General features: G+C 37.2%; 1 long non-coding RNA gene across 3 annotated transcripts in view; it reads right to left on the minus strand.

Annotated features, from left to right (window-relative positions):
• The window catches only part of LOC141548956 (uncharacterized), a 1,120,676-nt gene that overhangs the window by 306,729 nt on the left and 798,886 nt on the right, over nucleotides 1-15,061 (minus strand). The window lies entirely within an intron of this gene.

Raw genomic sequence — 15,061 nt, forward strand, 5'->3', positions numbered from 1 at the left:
TTCAAGCCTTCGAATGCTTTTGAAACCCCTCTCTAGCCTGGTCGGCCACCCCAGACTTTTAGGGTCTCCTTTTGAACCACAACAGTTGTGAGGTAGCCGGGACCCGATGTAGCTGTATTTATTGCAGTCTCAAGAGATAGGAGCTTCTTCCTGAGTAAGAGCCATAGCACAGAGCAGTAAAGCAGTGACCACACCTCAGCCCAAATCACGTTACCCTGCAACCACTGAAATACAGAATTACTTGTAAAAATAGCACCAAGAGAAAAGCTGGTGGATCAGAGATTGCATTTCTCAAAATACTCCCACTATAGAAACAGAAAACTTTAACATAAATATAAACTCAAATGAATAAGTTGGGAAATTTAGCAATAAAAAGGAGTGTAAACAGCTGAAGTAGTGACATGTAACTTCAATATGCAAACCAGTATTAAGAAAAGTCTCAGACAAAACAAAAGCAACAACAGAGATAAGCAAGGAAAATATATTTTTGCTTTAAAATATCATAAGAAAATAAAGTAGTGACAATACTAAATACATATGGAAATCACAGAGCTTTCAACTTCTTAAAGGAAAAGTTAATTACAGAAATAAATATTCAAACTACACTAATGGGTGACTCCCACTTTTCCCTTTCAGAATTAGGTGAATCTACATTTAAAAGAAGAAATTTAAAAATGAGAAAACGGTGTATTCATAACCAATGAATATGAAATTAAAGTAATTATTAGGAAGCATTTTGCATAATCACAGGTCAGATAACCTATATATCTATGTAAAATGGATGATTTTTTAAAAAATAAGAACTGCACATTTTCATAGAAGAGGAAATAGAATACTGAAATAACCCCATCTTGAAAAATAAAACTGAATAAGGAATAAGTGAGTTCCCTTAGATAACATCCCAAGGAACAGTTGATTTTATATTTGAATTCTACTAAATATATAAAGAACAATTCATTCCAAAACTACATAAAATATTTTTAAAATGAGGGAAAGAAGGTGTCTTCCCAAAGTCCTTTTATTATAAAAATAGAGTTTTGATATCTAAACAAGGGAGAACAAAAATAAATTGTCTTCATGAATAGCTATAAAACATTTGAATTCAAATCATAGGAAGAGAGCATACACTCTGACCATTGGCATCTATACTAAGAAGAATGCAGGGCTGTTTCAATATTAGGAATGTTAGGAAAACCAGTCCAAATAGCAAAACCAACAAAAATCTTGAGATACTATGGACAGATACACACACACACACACACACACACACACACACACACACACACACACACACACAAAAGCTTTTGACAAAATGCAATACCCCATTCTTATTTGAAAACACTAGAAAGCATAGGACCCAAAAGAAAGAAAGTTATTAAAAGGAAGAGTAATTTCTTTTCAGAATTAAGAACAAGCATTATTTTTGAGGAGAATAAACCAGAAACCTAAACCTAAGTTAGGTCATTAACACTGCAATTATTCAGTATTACTACTATCTGATGACAAATATTACTACTAGCTGTAGAAAGAGGACGAGAAAAGGAAATTGTAATAAAAAGCAGGCAATAAGGAGATTAAATATCCCTATTCATAAATGGTGTTATGATTTACTTAGAGTACCCTAGAGTGTCAAAACAAATAAGCAAGCTCCAAAACTAGGGTAAATATTTGATAATTTTAGCAGAGATGCAGGATACAAAATAAATCATCAAAATTTCTCTATAGTACCAACAAGACCCAGCAGGAAGAGATAGAAAGAGAAGTTTCATTTTAAAAAAGACTGCAAACAGTAGAAAATATTTGGGAGGATTCCTAGCAAATCTAGCCCAGTGCATAAAAACAATGATTAAAAAACTCTTTATACAAATGAAGAGAGATCTAAAGTGCAGGAGAAAGATGAATTGTTCATAAGTAGTCTTAGTCAATAAAAATGGCAATTCTAGCTACAGTAATTTACTTGTCACACCAATCAAACTAGCAATGATTTATTTTATACAATTAAAAAAATGATAAAATCAAATTCATCAGAAAAGAATAGGAGGGAAAAAATTTGAAGGGAATCACCAGAGGGAAAAATGTGAACAAATGTGGCAAAGCACTGCTAGATTTTAAAGTATACTCCAAAGCAGTGATCATGAAAACAACCTGGTACTGTCTAAGAGATAGAGGAGAGGATCACTGGACTAGATTAAGCACACAATACACAGTAACAAATGACACCAGTTATGCAGAGTTTGGCAAAATGAAAGAGCCCAAGCTTTGACAGGAAGGATTCTTCATGTGACAACAATTGCTGGGAAAACTGGAAAGCAGCGAGGCAGAACTAAACACAGATTAAAATGTTACATCTTATACCAAGATAAGGTCAAAATAGGAACATTATTTTGACATCAACAATGACAATGATGTGGGTGATCTAGAAGTCAGATGATGGTAAGTACCAAAATTTGGGGTTCCATCACATGAAGAATTCTCACTGGCCAATCTCTTTGTTGTTGTTGTTGTTGTTGTTGTCGTCGTCGTCTAAATTTAATTTCTTCTTTTTTTAAATTTTTAAAAAATTAATTTATAATTATAACATTTTTGACAGTACATATGCATAGGTAATTTTTTACAATATTATCTCTTGTACTCCCTTCTGTTCCGAATTTTCCCCTCTTTCCCTCCAACCTCTCCCCTAGATGGCAGGCATTCCCATACATATTAAATATCTTATAGTATATCCTAGGTACAATATAGATGTGCAGAACCGAATTTTGTTGTTGTTGTTGCAAATGAAGAATTGGATTCCGAAGGTAAAAATAACCTGGGGAGAAAAACAAAAAAATGCTAACAGTTTACACTCATTTCCCAGTGTTTCTTCTTTGGGGGAAGCTGATTCTGTCCATCATTGATCAATTGGAATTGGACTAGCTCTTCTCTATGTTGAAGATATCCACTTCCATCAGAATCCATCCTCATATAGTATCATTGTTGAAGTGTATAATGATCTTCTGGTTCTGCTCGTTTCACTCAGCATCAGTTGATGTAAGTCTCTCCAAGCCTCTCTGTATTTCTCCTGTTGGTCATTTCTTACAGAACAATAATATTCCATAACATTCATATACCATAATTTATCCAACCATTCTCCAACTAATGGGCATCCATTCATTTTCCAGTTTCTAGCCACTACAAAAAGGGCTGCCACAAACATTTTGGCACATACAGGTCCCTTTCCCTTCTTTTTAAAATATTTCCTTGGGATATATGCCCAGTAGTAGCCCTGCTGGATCAAAGTGTATGCACAGTTTGATAACTTTTTGGGCATAATTCCAGATTGCTCTCCAGAATGGTTGGATTCTTTCACAGCTCCACCAACAATGCATCAGTGTCCCAGTTTTCCCACAGCCCCTCCAACATTCATCATTATTTGTTCCTGTCATCTCAGCCAATCTGACAGGTGTGTAGTGGTATCTCAGAATTGTCTTAATTTTCATTTCTCTGATCAATAGTGATTTGGAACACTATTTCATGTAACGAGCTGTCGTCTCCAGAAGCTACCGGATCACTCTCTGGGAAGGGATCTGCTGTGTCTTCTACTCAAATCTCTCCGACAGATTCTTCTTCCTGTAACGAACCGTTGTCTCCAGGCAGTTGCTGTTAACTCTTGTCCAGAGAAGTGACTTCCCTTCCTGCAGAGAGCCCCGTCAAGCCTGATGCAATGCAGAGAGTCTTCCTCTATCTCTGGGAGTCCTCTCTTTTATTCTCCCAGAGAATGGGCGTGGGATAATGCAAGGGCTTCTGGGAAGAACCACCTCAGCCAATGAGCCTGCTCCTTCCATCAAGGCAACCTGAGTTCTCACCTTGTAATTGTCCACCCTGAATTCTCACCTTGTCACTATCCAGACAACCCGAGTTCTCACCTAGTAATCCCAACATCTCCCCCTTTCTTTTGATTTAGAACATAGGACAGTCATGATCTTGAAACATAAATCCATCAATATGGGAAGTATTACACATAATTACATAAATTACATAAGCACATAGTAACATAGTAACATAATACATGCTAGAAGTATATGACAAATAACATAATCAAATAATCATAAATTGAAAATTTATAAATGTCCATAAGTCCATTGTCCATTAGTCTCATCTTGTGTGAGGAAGTCCAATGATTCCTGCTGGTTTTTAAAGTTCTTTAACAGTCTTCTTATTATCCATGCTCTTTCAGTGTCAGATGTTTCTTAGATCTTCTCCTTTATTTTGAGGTCTTTCTCTTTTTCTGTCTCTCTCTGATGGACAAGGCGAATATGACACGTTGGCACCCATCTGATTCCTCCTGCTTAAGAAATACAAGCAAACCCTCTCCCCCAGGCAGTTAACCTATCTAATTACATTCTATTTACCACTTTCTAAATCTCTTCTCATCATCTGGCAATTACATTGGAGTTGTTTGCACTGGACACAGCCCTGTTGGTTTAAAAGGCCTGTATTCTCCCCAAGTGTAATCCATTTTTGCAATCTGATTGCCTTTTGGCTCACTTATCAGGTAATCCCGTTCTGCCATGTGATTGCTTTTCTGCTGGTTAATCAAATCATTGCCTGGGGCCCTGGACCTGGGCCCCTCATCCCATTTCCCTGAATTATTCTACACTCTGATGCCCAATGGAGTCCTCTGTTGCATTTTGGACATGGGGTTTTAGGTCTTCTTTCACCCTGTCTTCTCACTGTATCTCCATACCTACACTGAGCTCTTAGATGTCCAATTTTTCCACATTGAAAACATCGCCGAGTTTCTCTAGAAGTCCCTTGCCAGGAGGGACCCTGCCTTTCCACATTCATCATTGTCCAGGTGTAAAAAGCATTTGTTCCCACTGTAGCACAGCATCTTATGATCTCCTCTAAAGGAGCATCTTTGTCTAATCCCCATATAATTCTTTTGCAAATCTCATTGGCATTTTCCTTAGCCAGATGTCTGGTCATTATTTCTGTAGCTGAATTTTCTCCAATAGTTCTTTTGACAGCAGTTTGCAAACATCCCACAAAATCTGCAAAAGGTTCATTGGGACCTTGCTGTATTTTAGTGAAAGCCTCTCCACAATCTTTCTGTCCAGGAAGGACACCCCAAGCTTTTATTGCAGCCTTAGCAATTTGTTCATATATTGTCATGGTATAATTAATCTGTTCCGAATTCTCTCCATACTGACCTTCACCAGCTAAGTGCTCAAAAGTGAATTGTGTGTTAACTCCTATTTCCAAATTGCATCTGACTTGAATTTTACATAATTCATGAAATTCCGCAGGCCATAATAAATTTTCTCCAGGTTCCAGACATGTCCTTGCTATGGATTTCCAATCATTCGGGGTTAGGACTTCATAAGACAAACCATCTAGTAACATTTTGACATAAGCTGATGTAGCCCCATAAAGGGTACAACCTTTTTTCAAATCCTTAATTTTATTCAAATCTAAACGTGCATATCTTCTCCTTTTATGACCTACAGAATCAATATTTTCAATCACAGGATATGCATGTATAAAATCACTTATATCCTGTCCTTCTTTCTTAGCTTTAACCAATGCTTTTTCTAATCTTGTCATAGGCTTAGACTGCTTCACAGACAATTCTGTTTGTGTTTCTGCCTCTTCCTCTCCTCCTTCTTGCTCCACCCCTGAAGGGTTAATTGAGGGAGGAGATGGGAGGTGCTCCTGTTGCTGTTGCTCAGAATTGTACTTAACTTCATTGTTATCTGATTCATCCTTTTCACCTAGTTTAGTTGACACCTCCCCATTTTGCTCCTTCATCTCTTCCTTTAGAATAACATTTTTTAAAGCCATTTGGATTAAATTGTAGGTATGAATTGTATCTTTGGAAACTGAGTTTGGTCTGGAACCAAAGGGTAAAATGTCACAAAGACAATTGTAGTGTTCACCTAATTGCTCTCCTATTAATTTCCACTCATCTGGATCCAATTCTTTTTCCAGAGAGAAACCAGGGTATATGACCTTCACAGTTCTTAAAAGTTCAGTAATCTCTTCCAAAATTATAATCAATCCTTGGCTTTTCATAACCTTGATGATGCTCTCTAAACATTTTCCTTGAACAGAAGGTGTTTGCCCCATTTCACTATAAGAGATTCCTGGTTTAGCCCTTAACAAGTTAAGTTCCTTATTTATCTATTAGCACGCTCACTTAATCTTTAACAAAGTTTCCTTGTTACTCACGGTTCTGGGTCAGAGAGACTGAGATCTGGATGGGAGGCTTTTCCACTGGAATCAGGACCGTGTCTGTCCCTGTTCGGGCGCCAAATTGCGAAGGTCTGGTCTAGCTCCTCTTGTCAGGATAAGCAAATGTCCTTGCCCCACGTTGGGCGCCAATTGTAACGAGCTGTCGTCTCCAGAAGCTGCTGGATCACTCTCTGGGAAGGGATCTGCTGTGTCTTCTACTCAAATCTCTCCGACAGATTCTTCTTCCTGTAACGAACCGTTGTCTCCAGGTAGTTGCTGTTAACTCTTGTCCAGAGAAGTGACTTCCCTTCCTGCAGAGAGCCCCGTCAAGCCTGATGCAATGCAGAGAGTCTTCCTCTATCTCTGGGAGTCCTCTCTTTTATTCTCCCAGAGAATGGGCGTGGGATAATGCAAGGGCTTCTGGGAAGAACCACCTCAGCCAATGAGCCTGCTCCTTCCATCAAGTCAACCTGAGTTCTCACCTTGTAATTGTCCAACCTGAATTCTCACCTTGTCACTATCCAGACAACCCGAGTTCTCACCTAGTAATCCCAACAATTTCATATGAGTGGAAATAGTTTCAATTTCAGCATCACTGGCTATTCTCTTTGAAAAAATATTTATTTAGGGGACTGGGTTACGGACAAAATGAAAGGACATAATAGACACCAAAAATAATAGATATGAAATAAGAGTGGGATAGCACAGGAAAGACACATTCTTGATTGTTACCCAGGAGAAAGGGAGCACCTCATGATTTTGGGACATGCCTTAACCAGCAGGATGAATCCTGAAAGGAACTTAGCTCCCCCAAAGAGTTACTTAGCTGTAAAAAGAAGTGGGGTTAAGAAGCATAGTAGAATCAGGGGAACCACCTCATAGCATGGAGCAAGGTTAAGGAGAAAGATACCATAAGGCTGAGTGTCATGGGAGATGGACCCAAAGGAAGGCAATAGCCATGGGATGGCCCATAAGTAGATTTGACAGGGAAAATTTAACCTCAGCGACATGTCTGGGATTTCTGACAGGGCATGGCAAGATGAGACTGCTCTAGACCTCCACAGAGAGTGTACCTCAGGGGTCTGACATAATCTGGACTTCTGCCTAGATGACCTCCTCAAAGGGTGGGACCATGGAGCTAAACTGATTTCTATTCTTGCTTGCCTAGGGAATAACGTTTCTCACTTCCTTCAAAAACTATACCCAACACTGAAGACCTTATCAATATGAGAAAGAAAATATGTACCTGTGAGATTTCTGGATAAGAGAAGACATGGAAGGACTTACTCAAACTGATACAAAGTGAAATGAGCAGAACCAGGAGAAGTCTGTACACAGTAGCACCAATAGTGTATGATGATCTAGTCTGAATAACTTAGCTATTCTCAGCAATACCATGACCCAAAATAATTTTGCAGAACTTAAAGTTAACGGTGGGGCAAATTCCCTGAGAATGTACTGGTAGAGCCTGAAAGCAGATGAAAAAATACTTTTTTTTACTTTATTTTATTCCTTGGGTTTAGTCTACATTTGATTTCCAAGAACAAGTTCCACAAAAATGTGTTTTTGCATGACTAATCATGTATACTCTAAAGTATGTTGCTAGTCTTCTCAAATGAAGGAGAAAGTAGGGAGAGAAATAGTTTAGGAGAGAAAATTTAGGGGGGAGAATAATGTTTAACAATTTTACATGTATTTGAAAAAATTAAAAGTATTTAATTTGGGTGGCTACATTTTGAGACTGATCAATGGAAAATATTAGGTATGTAATATACAAAAGCAAACACAATCAAAGTGTTTAGTATATCCAGGAGGTGGCAGAGTCCTAATGAGGAAGAGGGTGTGATTAGCAGAGGAAAGGGTCTATTGTGTCATTAGGTTATATTAAAAAATGCTGATGATTTATGTGGGTTTATTCTGTAACTGCTAAAGTTATTAATTTTTTAGTTGATGGTGTTGGGTTCTCAAAGTATATCATCATATCATCTGCAAAGTGATTCCTCATCTCCGGTTCTAATTCCTTTGATGTCTCTTTCTTTTCTTATTGCTAAGACTAATAGGTCTAGTGCTTTATTGCCTAATAGTAGGGGTAATGGGTATCCTTGCTTAACCCCTGATCTTACTGGAAAGGCTTCTGGCTTATCTCCATGATCAGTAATGCTTCCTGATGGTTTTAGATAGTTACTGCTTATTTTTTTTTAATGAACACTCCTTTTATTCCTATGCTCTCTAGTGTTTTAAAATAGGAATGAGCCTTGTATTCTGTCAAATGCTTTTCAGCATCTATTGAGACAATCATATGATTTCTGTTGGTTTTCTAATTGAAATGGCCAATCATGTTGATGTTTTTATGGCAACGGTCGTGTTCATGAAAGAGTTGGGAGAATTGAGACCACCACTCTCAGGCTCAAAAAATTTGAAGATCAGAGTTGACAAAATAAAGTCAGAGTGCAAGTCTCTCCAAGCTTCTGTGAAATCATCCCGCTGGTCATTTCTTACAGAACAAGAATATTCCATAACATTCATATACCATAATTTACCCAACTGTTCTCCAATTGATGGGCATCCATTCATTTTCCAGTTTCTAGTCACTACAAAAAGGGCTGCCATAAACATTTTGGAACACACAGGTCCCTTTCCCTTCTTTAGTATTTCTTTAGGATATAAGCCCAGTAGTAGCACTGATGGATCAAAGGGTATGCATAGTTTGATAACTTTTTGGGCATAGTTCCAAATTGCTCTCCAGAATGGTTGGATTCTTTCCCAACTCCACCAACAATGCATCAGTGTCCCAGTTTTCCCACATCCCCTCCAACATTCATCATTATTTTTTCCTGTCATCTTAGCCAATCTGACAGGTGTGTAGTGGTATCTCAGAGTTGTCTTAATTTGCATTACTCTGATCAGTAGTGATTTGGAACACTCTTTCATATGAGTGGAAATCATTTCAATTTTATCATCTGAAAATTGTCTGTTCATATCCTTTGACAATTTATTCATTGGAGAATGGCTTGATTTCTTATAAATTATAGTCAGTTCTTTATATATTTTGCAAATGAGGCATTTATCAGAATTTTAAGTGTAAAATTGTTTTCACAGTTTTTTAATTTCTCTTCTAATCTTGTTTACATTAGTTTTGTTTGTACAAAAGATTTTTAATTTGATGCAATCAAAATTTTCTATTTAAATTTGTTCCTCTTCCACAAGTCTGAGAGGTAAACTATTCTTTGTTCCTCTAATTTATTTATGATCTCATTCTTTATACCTAAATCATGGACCCATTTTGGATCTTATCTTGGTATGTGGTGTTAAATGTGGGTCCATGCCTAATTTCTGCCATACTAATTTCAAGTTTTCCCAGCAGTTGTTTTCAAATAATGAATTCTTATCCCACAAGTTGGGATCTTTGGGTTTGTCAAACACTAGATTGCTATAGTTATTCACTATTTTGTCCTGTGAACCTAATCTATTCCTCTGATCAACTACTCTATTTTTTAGTCAATACCAAATGGTTTTGGTGACTGCTGCTTTATAATATAGTTTTAGATCAGGTAAAACTAGGCCACCTTCATTTGATTTTTTTTTTTCATTAATTCCCTTGAAATTCTCGACCTTTTGTTCTTCCATATGAATTTTGTTGTTTACTTTCTAGGTCATTAAAATACTTTCTTGGAAGTCTGATTGGTATAGCACTAAATAAATAGATTAGTTTAGAGAGTATTGTCATCTTTATTATATTCGCTCGGCCTATCCAAGAGCACTTACTGTTTTTTCCAATTATTTAAATCTGACTTTATTTTTGTGGCAAGTGTTTTGTAATTTTGCTCATATAATTCCTGAATTTCCTTTGGTAGATAGATTCCCAAATATTTTATGCTATCGACAGTTATTTTGAATGGAATTTCTCTTAGTATCACTTGCTATTGGATTTTGTTGGTGATGTATGAAAATGCTGAAGATTTATGTGGATTTATTTTGTATCCTGCAACTTTGCTAAAGTTATAAATTATTTCTAATAGCTTTTTAGCAGAATCTTTGGGTTTCTCTAAGTATACCATCATATCATCTGCAAAGAGTGATAGTTTGATTTCCTCATTACCTACTCTAATTCCTTTAATCTCTTTCTCGGCTCTTATTGGCGAGGCTAGCATTTCTAGTACAATATTGAATAGTAATGGTGATAGTGGGCAACCTTTTTTCACTCCTGATCTTAATAGGATAGGTTCCAGTTTATTGCCATTACACATGATGTTTACTGATGGTTCTAAATATATGTTCCTGATTATTTTAAGGAATAGTCCATTTATTCCTATACTCTCAAGTGTTTTTTAGTAGGAATGGATGTTGTATTTTATTAGATGCTTTTCCTGCATCAATTGAGATGATCACATGGTTTTTGTTAATTTGGTTATTGATATAGTCGATTATGCTAATAGTTTTCCTAATATTGGACCAGCCCTGCATTCCTGGTATAAATCCCACTTGGTTATAGTGTATTATCCTGGGGATGATTTTCTGTAGTCTTTTTGCTAATATTTTATTTAAGATTTTAGCATCAATATTCATTAGGGAGATTAGTCTATAATTTTTATTTTCTGTTTTCAAACTACCTAGTTTAGGTATCAGTACCATGTCTGTGTCATAAAAGCACAGACATGGTATTGATACCTAAACCAGGTAGGACTCCTTCAATCCCTATTTTTCAAATAGTTTATATAGCAGTGGAGTTAATTGTTCTTTAAATGTTTGTTAGAATTCACATGTACATCCATCTGGTCCTGGGGATTTTTTCTTAGGGAGTTGGTTAATGGCTTGTTTTATTTCTTTTTCTGAAATGGGGCTATTTAGACTATTTACTTCTTCCTCTGTTAATCTGAGCAAGCTATATTTTTTGAAGGTATTCTTCCATTTCATTTAAGTTATTGAATTTATTGGCATAAAGTTGGGCAAAGTAACTCCTAGTTATTGTTCTAATTTCCTCTTCATTTGTGGGGAGTTCTCCCTTTTCATTTTTAAGACTAACAATTTAATTTTCCTCTTTCCTTTTTTTAATCAGATTTGCTAAGAGTTTGTCTATTTTGTTAGTTTTTTCATAGAACCAACTGTTAGTTTTTCTCCTTTCCTTCCCCCTTACTCTCCTAATCAGTATTAAACTTGTGAGCACCACTTGCTTTTCACATAAAACTGTTAGTTTTATTAATTAATTCAATAGATTTTTACTTTCAATTTTATTAATCTCTCCTTTTATTTTTAGAATTTCAAGTTTCATGTTTGTCTGGGGTTTTTTAATTTGTTCCTTGTCTAGCATTTTTAGTTGTAAGCCCAGTTCATTGACCTTCTCTTTCTCTATTTTATGCAAGTAGGCCTCTAGAGATATAAAATTTCCCCTTATTACTGCTTTGGCTGTATCCCACACATTTTGGTATGACATCTCATTATTGTCATTTTCTTGGGTGAAGTTATTAATTATGTCTATGATTTGCTGTTTCATCCAATCATTCTTTAGTATGAGATTATTTAGTTTCCAATTATTTTTTGGTCTATTTTCCCCTGGCTTTTTACTGAATGTAATTTTCATTGCATTGTGGTCTGAAAAGGATACATTTACTATTTCTGCCTTACTGCATTTGATTTTGAGGTTTTTATGTCAATTTTTATATGGTCAATTTTTGTATAGGTTCCATGAACTTCTGAGAAGAAAGTGTACTCCTTTCTGTCTCCATTTAGCTTTCTCCAAAGATCTATCATAACAAAGTTTTCTAGTATTCTATTTACCTCTAGGACTTCTTTTTTATTTATTTTGTGGTTTGAGTTATCTAATTCTGAGAGTGCAAGGTTGAGACCTCCCACTATTATAGTTTTGCTGTCTATTTCTTCTTGCAGCTCTCTTAATTTCTCTTTTAAGAATTTAGATGCTGCACCACTTGGTGTGTATATGTTTAATATTGATACTGCTTCATTATTATGCTACCTTTTAGCAAGATATAATGCCCTTCCTTATCTCTTTTAATTAGTTTAATTATTGCTTTTGCTTGATCTGAGATGAGGATGGCTACCCCTGCTTTTTTGGCTTCACCTGAAGCATAGTAGATTCTGCTCCAACCTTTTACCTTCATTCTGTATGTATCAACCTGTTTCAGGTGTGTTTCCTGTAAACAACATATAGTAGGATTCTGGCTTTTGATCCAGTCTGCTAACTGCTTCCTCTTTATGGGGGAGTTTACCCCATTCACATTTATGGTTAACATGACTAATTCTATATTGCTTGCCATCCTGTTAACCCCTGCTTATGCTTTTCTCCTTTCCTTCCCCCTTACTCTCCTAACCAGTATTAAACTTGTGAGCACCACTTGCTTTTCACACCCCTCCCTTTTTATTATCCCTCATCCACCTTAAATTTCCTCCCCCTCTTTTACCCCTTTTCCTCACAATTTCTGTATTCCCTTCCCCTTAGCTTACTCCTTCCCTTTTCACTTTTTCCCTCCCACTTTTCAATGAAGTGGAAGGAGTTTCACCATAAATCGAATATGTCTATTGATACACACTATGTTCATCCCCCTCCTTTCTTTCTCTCAGATTTGCCTCTTCATGAGATGTAGTACCACCACTTTACATTTTTTAGGATATAATTTCCTTTCCACCTATAGTTTCTAGAACAAATTATACATGTGATCTTTATATATCTTTATGGCAGAAATATTGCTCTCAAGATTTCTTTTTATCTTTTTTAGAAATCTCTTGAGTTCTGTATTTGTAGATCAAACTTTTTTTTGTGTGTAGATCCAGTTTTTTCATCAAGAATAGCTGGAATTCATTTATTTCATTAAATGCCCATCTTCTTCCCTGGAAAAAGATGCTCATTTTTGCTGGGTAAGTTATTCTTGGCTGCATACCAAGTTCCTTAGCCTTTCTGAATATCATATTCCAGGCCCTTCACTCCTTTAATGTGGACGCTGCTAGATCCTGGGTTATCTGTATTGTGGCTCCTCCATATCTGAATTGATTTTTTCTAGCAGCTTCCAATATTTTTCCCTTTGTCTGATAGTTCTTGAACTTGGCCACTATATTTCTTGGCGTTTTGATTTTAGGGTCCCTTTCAGTAGGTGATTGATGAATTTTTTCAATGTCTATTTTACCCTCTGTTTCTAAAACGTCTGGGCAGTTCTCATTGATAATTTCCTGAAAAATAGTGTCCAGGCTCTTTTTTTCCTCATTTTTTCAGGGAGTCCAATTATTCTCAAATTGTCTCTCCTGGATCTATTTTCCAGGTCTGTTTTCTTCCCAATAAGGTACTTGACATTCTTTTCCATTGTTTTTTTTTTTTTTTTTGGTTTTGCTTGACTACTTCTTGGTTTCTCCTTGAATCATTAAATTCTACTTGTTCAATTCTGATTTTCAATGATGTATTTTCTTCACTCACTGTTTTTATATCTTTTTGTAATTGTCAAATTGAGTTTTTACGTGAGTTTTTAAGTGAACTATGGAATTTTTTCCCATTTCATCAATTTCATTTTTAGAGAGTTATTTTCTTTTTCCAACTCACTAATCCTGGTTTCCTTAAAGTTGTTTACCTTTTCCAACTCACTAATTTTGTTTTTCAATGATTTGATTTCTTTATCCACTCTGTCTTTAAATGCGTGGGATGACTTCTTCAGACTCTCTTGCCAAGCTTTCCTTTCCTTTTCCAATTTCTCTCTAGCTCTCTTGTGAGAGCCTTTTTGATTTCCTCTAGGAGAGTTTTTGTGTATTGAGGAGCAGATCATATCCCTATTTTGGGGATTCCTCTGGAGACAATCTGCTTTTAGTCTCCTCAGGGTTTGAAGTCTGCTCTCTATCCATATAGAAGCTGTCAATGGGGCGGAGCCAAGATGGCGGAGAAGAAACACACGACTCTGTGAACATCCTTACTCCCTCACAACCAATTAGATAAATCAGCCTCAAAAATAGCGCTGGACTGATAGATATCACAAGGACTGGAAGCACGACTTACCAGCTGAAGAGAATCTGGAGTTTCAACAGAAAAGGTCAGTTCCCAGGGGAGGAAGAAGAGAGGCCAGCACAGACGGCTGGGTGCTAGCATACTGCGCTGATTGTGCTGGGAAGGGCTCTGGGATCAGAGAAGCCACTGAGATAAAGGAATCTGGCACAGGCTGTTAGCTCTTCTCTACTTATAATACAGCAGTTAAGAAGAGAAATCTAAACTACTTTAAAAATTCAAAGATAGATTAGATCTTCCAGGATCCTGGGGGTGACTCAGCAGATCTCGGCACTGGGGGGTGTGGCCCCTAGCTCCCACCTGAGACTAGTTAAGAGATTGAGAAGTGGGCGGATATGGCCCAAGGCAACACACACTGCCTGGCTCAGCTGAAGGCTGTGGAAATCAGCCCCGGAAGTCCCAGAGAAGCAGAACCTTTGAACTAGGGACCGAGATTTCTAGCAGACACTTCCAGTTTGAGCGCAGGGGCTTTTCACGTCACCTGCTACTGACATCCACGCCCCACCGGGACGCATAGGCTGGGCTTTGTGTCGCCTTTACTGTTCAGTCTCAAACCTCAGGGAAGCCACTAGAACACAGCGCCCTCAAAGCACAGTAGTGCTAGTCACCTCTGAGGCACTTCCAGGGAGGCGGTGGGGAACTCTCTCCCAGAGCTCTCTCTTAGCTCAGGCGCAGGAGCCGCTGCATCCATCCAGGTCTGGGAGGAAGCTGGTAAAGAAATAAATAAATAATTTCCTACCCCAGGGACAGACCCCAAAAGATTTTTCAAGTATGAGTAAGAAGCCAAAAAGAACCATTGACTCATTCTACACAGAGAAAGAGCGGGTATCCAACCCCGAGGAAGTTAACAGCAGA

The sequence above is a fragment of the Sminthopsis crassicaudata genome, chromosome X (assembly GCF_048593235.1).
Source record: "Sminthopsis crassicaudata isolate SCR6 chromosome X, ASM4859323v1, whole genome shotgun sequence".
Taxonomy (NCBI): Eukaryota; Metazoa; Chordata; class Mammalia; order Dasyuromorphia; family Dasyuridae; genus Sminthopsis; species Sminthopsis crassicaudata.